The sequence below is a fragment of the Protopterus annectens genome, chromosome 9.part0 (genome assembly GCF_019279795.1).
Source record: "Protopterus annectens isolate FY-2018-M chromosome 9.part0, PAN1.0, whole genome shotgun sequence".
NCBI classification, from domain to species: domain Eukaryota; kingdom Metazoa; phylum Chordata; order Ceratodontiformes; family Protopteridae; genus Protopterus; species Protopterus annectens.
In genome coordinates this window covers 1,206,809,223-1,206,815,784 of record NC_056743.1, presented here as the reverse complement: position 1 = coordinate 1,206,815,784, position 6,562 = coordinate 1,206,809,223, and positions in this window count along the sequence as shown.

The following is a 6,562-nucleotide window of genomic DNA, read 5'->3' as shown; positions in this document are numbered from 1 at the left end:
GTATATTTGGGAAAGAAAACTGGCAAATTAATGGGCTGATTGATACTTGATCCTGACACCACCCTATGAAGAAAGAATGCATTAGTTTGTTATGTAACTCTTTTCTGTTGTTGTTGTATATTTCGGCTTTTCCCGGTTAGGGGTCGCCACAGCGGAACTCTGGTCCGCTAATGATTGGCAGCAGATTTTTATGTACCGAGTTGCCAGCCCTGACGTACAACGTTCAATGAAGGTACGCCCATTCATGGATGTCTCCACACAGTAGACGCTTTAGCTGAGAATCAAACAAGACGTCTTACTGTGAGGCGACAATGCTACCGCACCACCACCACCGCAGTTCGTTATGTAACTCTATCCTATCCTTGTGAAAAATCAAGTACGGAGGTTTTGAAAACAATGCTTGAATTTCTGAAATTCATCTAGCAGATGTAACAGCTACTAGAAAAACTGTTTTCCAAGTAAGATATTTAAGGTCACACACAGTTGCTGGTTCAAAGGGGGAATGGATAAGTGCCTCTGGTACCAAACTGAGGTCCCATAGGGGAGTGGGGTCTTTGAAAGGAGGTCTTAAAAGTAGAGTGCCTCTCAAGAAAGCTCTACACAACTTATGACAGGCTACGGAGGAAACTTCAAATTCAATGGAAAAGTTTGATATTGCTGCTAACTGAACTTCAATGGTTGAGGAATTATCTCCTTCTTTAAAAGGTAGGGCCAAACATTCAATGATGTTATGTATTGGAGCAGAAAATGTTCAACATAATTTTGAAATAGCAGGGTTGGTAGATAGGCTTCTAGTAGACCAGGGGGCCAATTGTGAAGTACAACATGCTTCCCTGATTCCCCCTGTAGGGGGGATTACAGAAAAGTAGCTGCTGCATTTGTTGCTAAGGAGAGAGGCAAAAGGATTGCAGCAAGGCTGGCCCCACTCAAGAAAAATCATTTCCATCATGTTCTTGTTGAGAAACCACTCATGATGTAGAAGAATGCATCTGCTCAGCTTTGTCTGCTATCACATTGGATTTTCCCAGACTGTACTTGCTATGACAAAATGGTTGGATGAGATAGACTATTAACACACTCTAAGAACTTCTTGACACAAGGGCTAAGATTTGGTCTCTTCTTGTTTGTTGATGCATCAAACTACTGACATACTGCCCATTTGAATTGCAATTGTTCCCAAAGGGACAGCATTTTGAAAGATGTGCAATTCTAAAAGCACTGCTCTCATTTCTAGGACATTGAAATGTAAACGTTGGTCTCTCTGGGGGACCAAGTGCCATGGACTGTTTTTCCCAGAAAATGCCCCCCACCCCAACTGGGAAGTGTCTGTGGTTACTATGGCTTTGGCCAAGGGGAATGGACAGACATCTTTGTAGAACCTGATCCAACTGAATCCACCACCTGAGATCTCTCTTGCATATCTGAGTAATTCATATCAGAGTAGACATGGATTGGTAAAGAATCGACCATTTGTTGCTAGCATCCACTCTGGGTTCTATCTGTGAACAAGTTTGCAACCCACCTAGTGATATATGGGTTGATGCCTAGCTTAGTGAGTTTTTCTATGATTCCTGAGTGGGGAATGGTATCAAAGGCCTTGGCCAGATCGAGGTAGGCTGTATGAACCACCTTGCCTTCATCCACAGCTCTGGTGAATGATTCAAAGAAGTCAACCAGATTGAGCAGGCATGATCTACCCCTTCACAAAAAACAAACTGTGTGAGATCCAGAGTTTTGAGATTCCCTATATCTTTGTTTATTAGGTCCATGATTATGCATTCCATAGCTTTGCATATTAGACTCGTCAAGCTAATGGGGCGATAGCTCCCAGGGTCTGTAGTCGCTCCTCCTTTGTGGAGAGGGTTGACTGTAGCAGTGTGCCATTCGGTAGGGACAAAACCTGAGGTGAGGCTGTGATTGAACAGGGGACACAGGTGAGGTGGCAGTTCACTCTGTAGTTCATGTAGAATACAGCCAGGGATATTTGTCAGGTCCCATAGAAGCTGTATTCTTGGCTTTGGACAGTGCTGTTTTAATCTGTGCTGCAGTAATAATGGGTGCCTGGCAATTTACTGGTACTGTGATTGGTCCTTTGGGGGGAGGGGTAAAGTTGGCACTGAATCTGTTGGCCAGTATATTGGCAATATCTGTTGGCTCGGTATAGGAGGTAACATTGTGCAGTAGCTCAGAGCAAATCTGGGTGCGTCAAACTGACTTGTTTAAGTTGTTGAGGTCCAAAATTGGTCTCTAGCCCCTGTTTTCTATGGCATTAAAAAAAATGTTGAGTAAGTTCTGGATTTTATCTGGTCTGGCGGGATTTCTTGCATGACTCTTTTTTTCTAGTAACTTTTGTATTGGAATTTCTGCTTGTTCCCTCTGACTGGGTGGAACATCAGGGATTTTTTCTTGAGATTGGAGGTGGAAGGTAAAAGAGTATTATGGCACCTCTGGAAATAATCCTCTGCACTCAAGTATCTTTTGTTATGGCTAGCCAGGCTCTCTGGTGCAGGGATAACCGACCCCTGATTGTGAAAGAGAGAATATCTGGACCCCTGGTTTTGCTGGCCCTCCTCTGCCACGGGGGCAGTGTCGACCATTGGAGTTCCGTCTTCTCCCCCTACGGGAACTTCCTCCAAATGTGTCTTGGAAAGGACCCTGGGATTTCTTGAACCACATCTTCCGACCACCTCACTGATTCCTAGAAAAGGTTCTTTGATGGGTTGAAAAACATACACCCACAGCAGATAGGGTCTTTCCATCTTTCTCACACCTGTATAATGTGTCCTTCACTTTGGGGCCAAACAAAAAAGTGCTGTCAAAAGGAGCATTAACGAACAAAGACTTGAAAGGCTCAGCAAAATCACATAAGCGCATCCAGGTATGTCTGCTGATGGAAATGCCTGAACCTGCTGCCCTTTAAGTTCCTTCAGCTACATGCGAAATAAGCCTCATGGAAGAATTTGAAAAAGATTGAAGGGCATCCAACTGAGAAGTCATGGATGATTGGATCTCTGCAGACATGGATCTTGAGAGAGTATATGCAAGTTCCTTAATCAAATCCCTCTGCAATCTTGTAAAATGTATCAAATAATTCAACAACCTTATGGCTAAGGTTGCTGAAGCATAGACACTTTCCAAAAACCTGTCCATCACCTTAGACTACCTTTTAGGGGGATGAACAGTAGAACTCTCCTCTGCAAGTTCCTTTTTGGTGGCTGCCACTAAAACCATGGCATCAACGGGCACCTCTTTACCCCAAAACTGTTTATCCATAGGTGGTGCCATAATCCTGTCCGTTCTCCTAGGTATGGGTTCAACTGTGTCTAGTTGTTTCAACACCCTTCAACAGACTAACTCAATAAGCTCATCAGCGGACAGAGTAACCCAGGAGGTAGACAGGTCAGTACCAAAAGCCTCCAGGAATACAGACTCCTCGGCTGAAGGTGTTAAGGTTTAAATAAATACTTCAGTCACTTGGCAGATCAAAGTACAACTCTTTTATTGTAGAAAAACCACAAATGTGCGGGAGACAGTACAAACACAGAATTTTAGAAACACTGTACAAAAATTCTCATCAAAGTAATAAACTATCTACAAGACCACTGCTAACATCCAATAGGGAAATAAGACAGTACATTTCATCCATCAGACCACTACCATTATATCCAATAGGAAAAATGCCAAGTCTAGTAAAAAACACATTTTATACTTATCTATATTTTATCCAAATAAGGAATAAGTTTCCTTTTTGCTACATGACTAGCAAGAAACAGTGCCTCAGGCTCAGGGAAACAAAACCTAACAAAACTGAACATTCAGTACTTTTCTATGACTCTAGGATACCTTTGCAGTCACGTACACCAGCTTTCTAAAACACATGCACTTTAGTTTAACCCTTTACAGTCCCCCCTTGAATCTCAGAAAGCATCACATCAAAGCTATTTTCATAAACAAAAAATGTTTATACATTTTACCAAATTCCTCAAGCATTGTCTTTTCATTTTCACTTTTAATAAAGCCTTCATTGATGTGCTTCTCAAATGGCACACTTTAAAAATTATTGACATACACATTCTGTAATGCAATGCTAGATCGAGATGCTGTAAGCTTGGTTATTAAAGTTTTACATACAAATACAGCAAGAAAAAAAAATCAAAATAATGATAGCAATGAGCATGACAAATTTTAAAACGCTGCCACTGCATCCAGAAAATAAATCAGTGAGCTATGCCTACTGTTAACTGCTGCTTCTTTGGTATTGGACAGCTCAACTACTTTCTGGATAATTTCCAAGTGACTATGTATGGCATGCTCATTATTGGTAATAAAAGTACAACATTCCTCATACACAAGCGTGCATGCACCCCCTTTTGATGCAAGCACAAAATCAAGCTCCATTCAGTTCTGCAACACTACAACATGCATAGCACTCTATTCTTTAGTAATCAAATTGACAGACTCAAACATAGATTTGCTCAACACTTCTAATAGTTTTGAAAGTCTGATTCTCAATTCCCAAATTGCTTTTGGAGCCCCATAAGCAGGAAATATACCAGCCCCATTTTGTTGAAGACAAAGTATTCCTTTTCAAGTATAAGACAAGGAGACAGATACAGATTTAACTGTCATGGTCACCATGCCGCTGGTCTCATTTAATAAAACTCTATGAGTCTTGGATATTTAATGAAACAATTTCAGATAGTAGTCCACTCTGTGCTGTTGGGATTGCTGCACATACCCAACAATTGCTGACATTAAAAGTCCTTGCATAGGCTCATAGGGCAGCATCAAAAGTATTAAAGGAGGGGTGCTAGCTTATCAGTTTTTGTTTAGGCTGCATTCTCTCAAAAGGTTAAGCAGTACTTACAGTTTCTGCAGGAATCAAGAACTGCAGCAGTAAAATGAAAATTAACAGTAAGGCATGAGGAGCGAGCTGGGCAGGGTCAGAATGGGTCCTCACATATATCCAGGCACAAATGTGGTTTGCTGGGCATAGCTCACTGTTGAACTCCAAACACATTCCCCAATGGCTGCAGTTGTTGTTTATCTCCCATGAGCGGCACTTGGTCACCTAATTCAGGGAAAATGTCCTTTTCCATTGGTCTCTCAGCGTCAGTCACTGCCTCTTTCCTCAGTCTCTCTGCTTTTTCTTCTGGTACAGGAGAAAACTGGTTCATCATTAGACAATGTTGCAGAAGGGGAACTGAAAGGAATGGACTGAGCTCCTTCATTCAGAACTGCTTTGCACACATAAGAGACATGGATCCAAGTTGAAGACCCTTTGAGCTGTGGCTGTTGTAAGAAACACCAAGAATGGTCCTTTCCACCAGCGCTGGAGGGAGTGGCATCTGGAGAAGAATCGAACATACACCCAATCACCTGGCTGGATGTCATGTGTCATATCTGGGTCAGGCTGGAGCTGGGCAGAGAGTACTTGTGAATGTCAGTGCTGCAGAACATAAATAAGTTGTTTACAGTGACTAAATATTACTTCATCAGTTAATTGCAATTCAAGGCTTGTACGTAGGGCTGTGGCTAGCATTCTCATAGGTTGCCCCATGAGGGTTTCTTTTGGGGAAAACTTTTTGGGTGCACTAACTGCACTTTGAAGTGTAAAAAATACTGAAGGCAATGCTTCTGGCCATTTCAACCCTGTTTCTGCAGTAAGCTTTACTAATTTAGTCTTTAATGTTCTGATTTATATGTTCAACTATGCCGGAGTCCTGAGGTCTGTGAGGACAGTGGAAATGAAGATTAGTATTAAGAACTTTACAAAGGTGCTGTACTATTTGTCTAGTAAAATGAGTTCCTCTATGAGATTTTATGCAACAGGGAACCCCAAATTGGGGTAGCAATTCATAAATCAGCTTTCTGACCAGCATGGCGGCAGCATCATACTTAGGACATGGGTATGCTTCTACCCATTCAGAAAAAAATATCTACAATAACCAATACATATTTAAACTTTGCACTTTGTACTAATTCAATAAAGTCCCACGGAATGCAACAGAACGGTCATTTTTTTTAATATGCTGTGTGGGACAGTGACAGATTTAGAAACATTAAAAGAAAGACATATATTACCATGTATTTACAAGATGCTGAACAACCTCTGAAGCATATGGGGCATGCTAATCAGTCAAAAGTTGCTTTAGTAATGCATTTTTCTGTAGATGGGATGGCAAATGATAAGCTCATGCCAAATGAGGTAAAAAAGATCATGAAGCTACTAACTTTCTTTCCAGATGGTGCCAGAGTGAGTCTGGGGAATGAGAGCAGCCATCACAGATCCACCTTACCCTTTCAGAGTCTTCAGCTTGCTTTTGAAAATGCAATACATTTTGTAAGTAACAGATACATTCTCAACTTGAAGAGGCTGCAAAAAATAAGGCTGAACAGGGTTTAACACGGCAGCCTGTCAAGCCACTCTGTTGGCAAAAGTATTTCCCACAGCCTTGAAGGAAAAGTCTGACTTACGAGCTGTACACTTAATCAAAGTGATCTTCTTATGCAACAACAAAGCATCTAACAAGTTTTTAACAACAATAGCATTTCTGAAAGT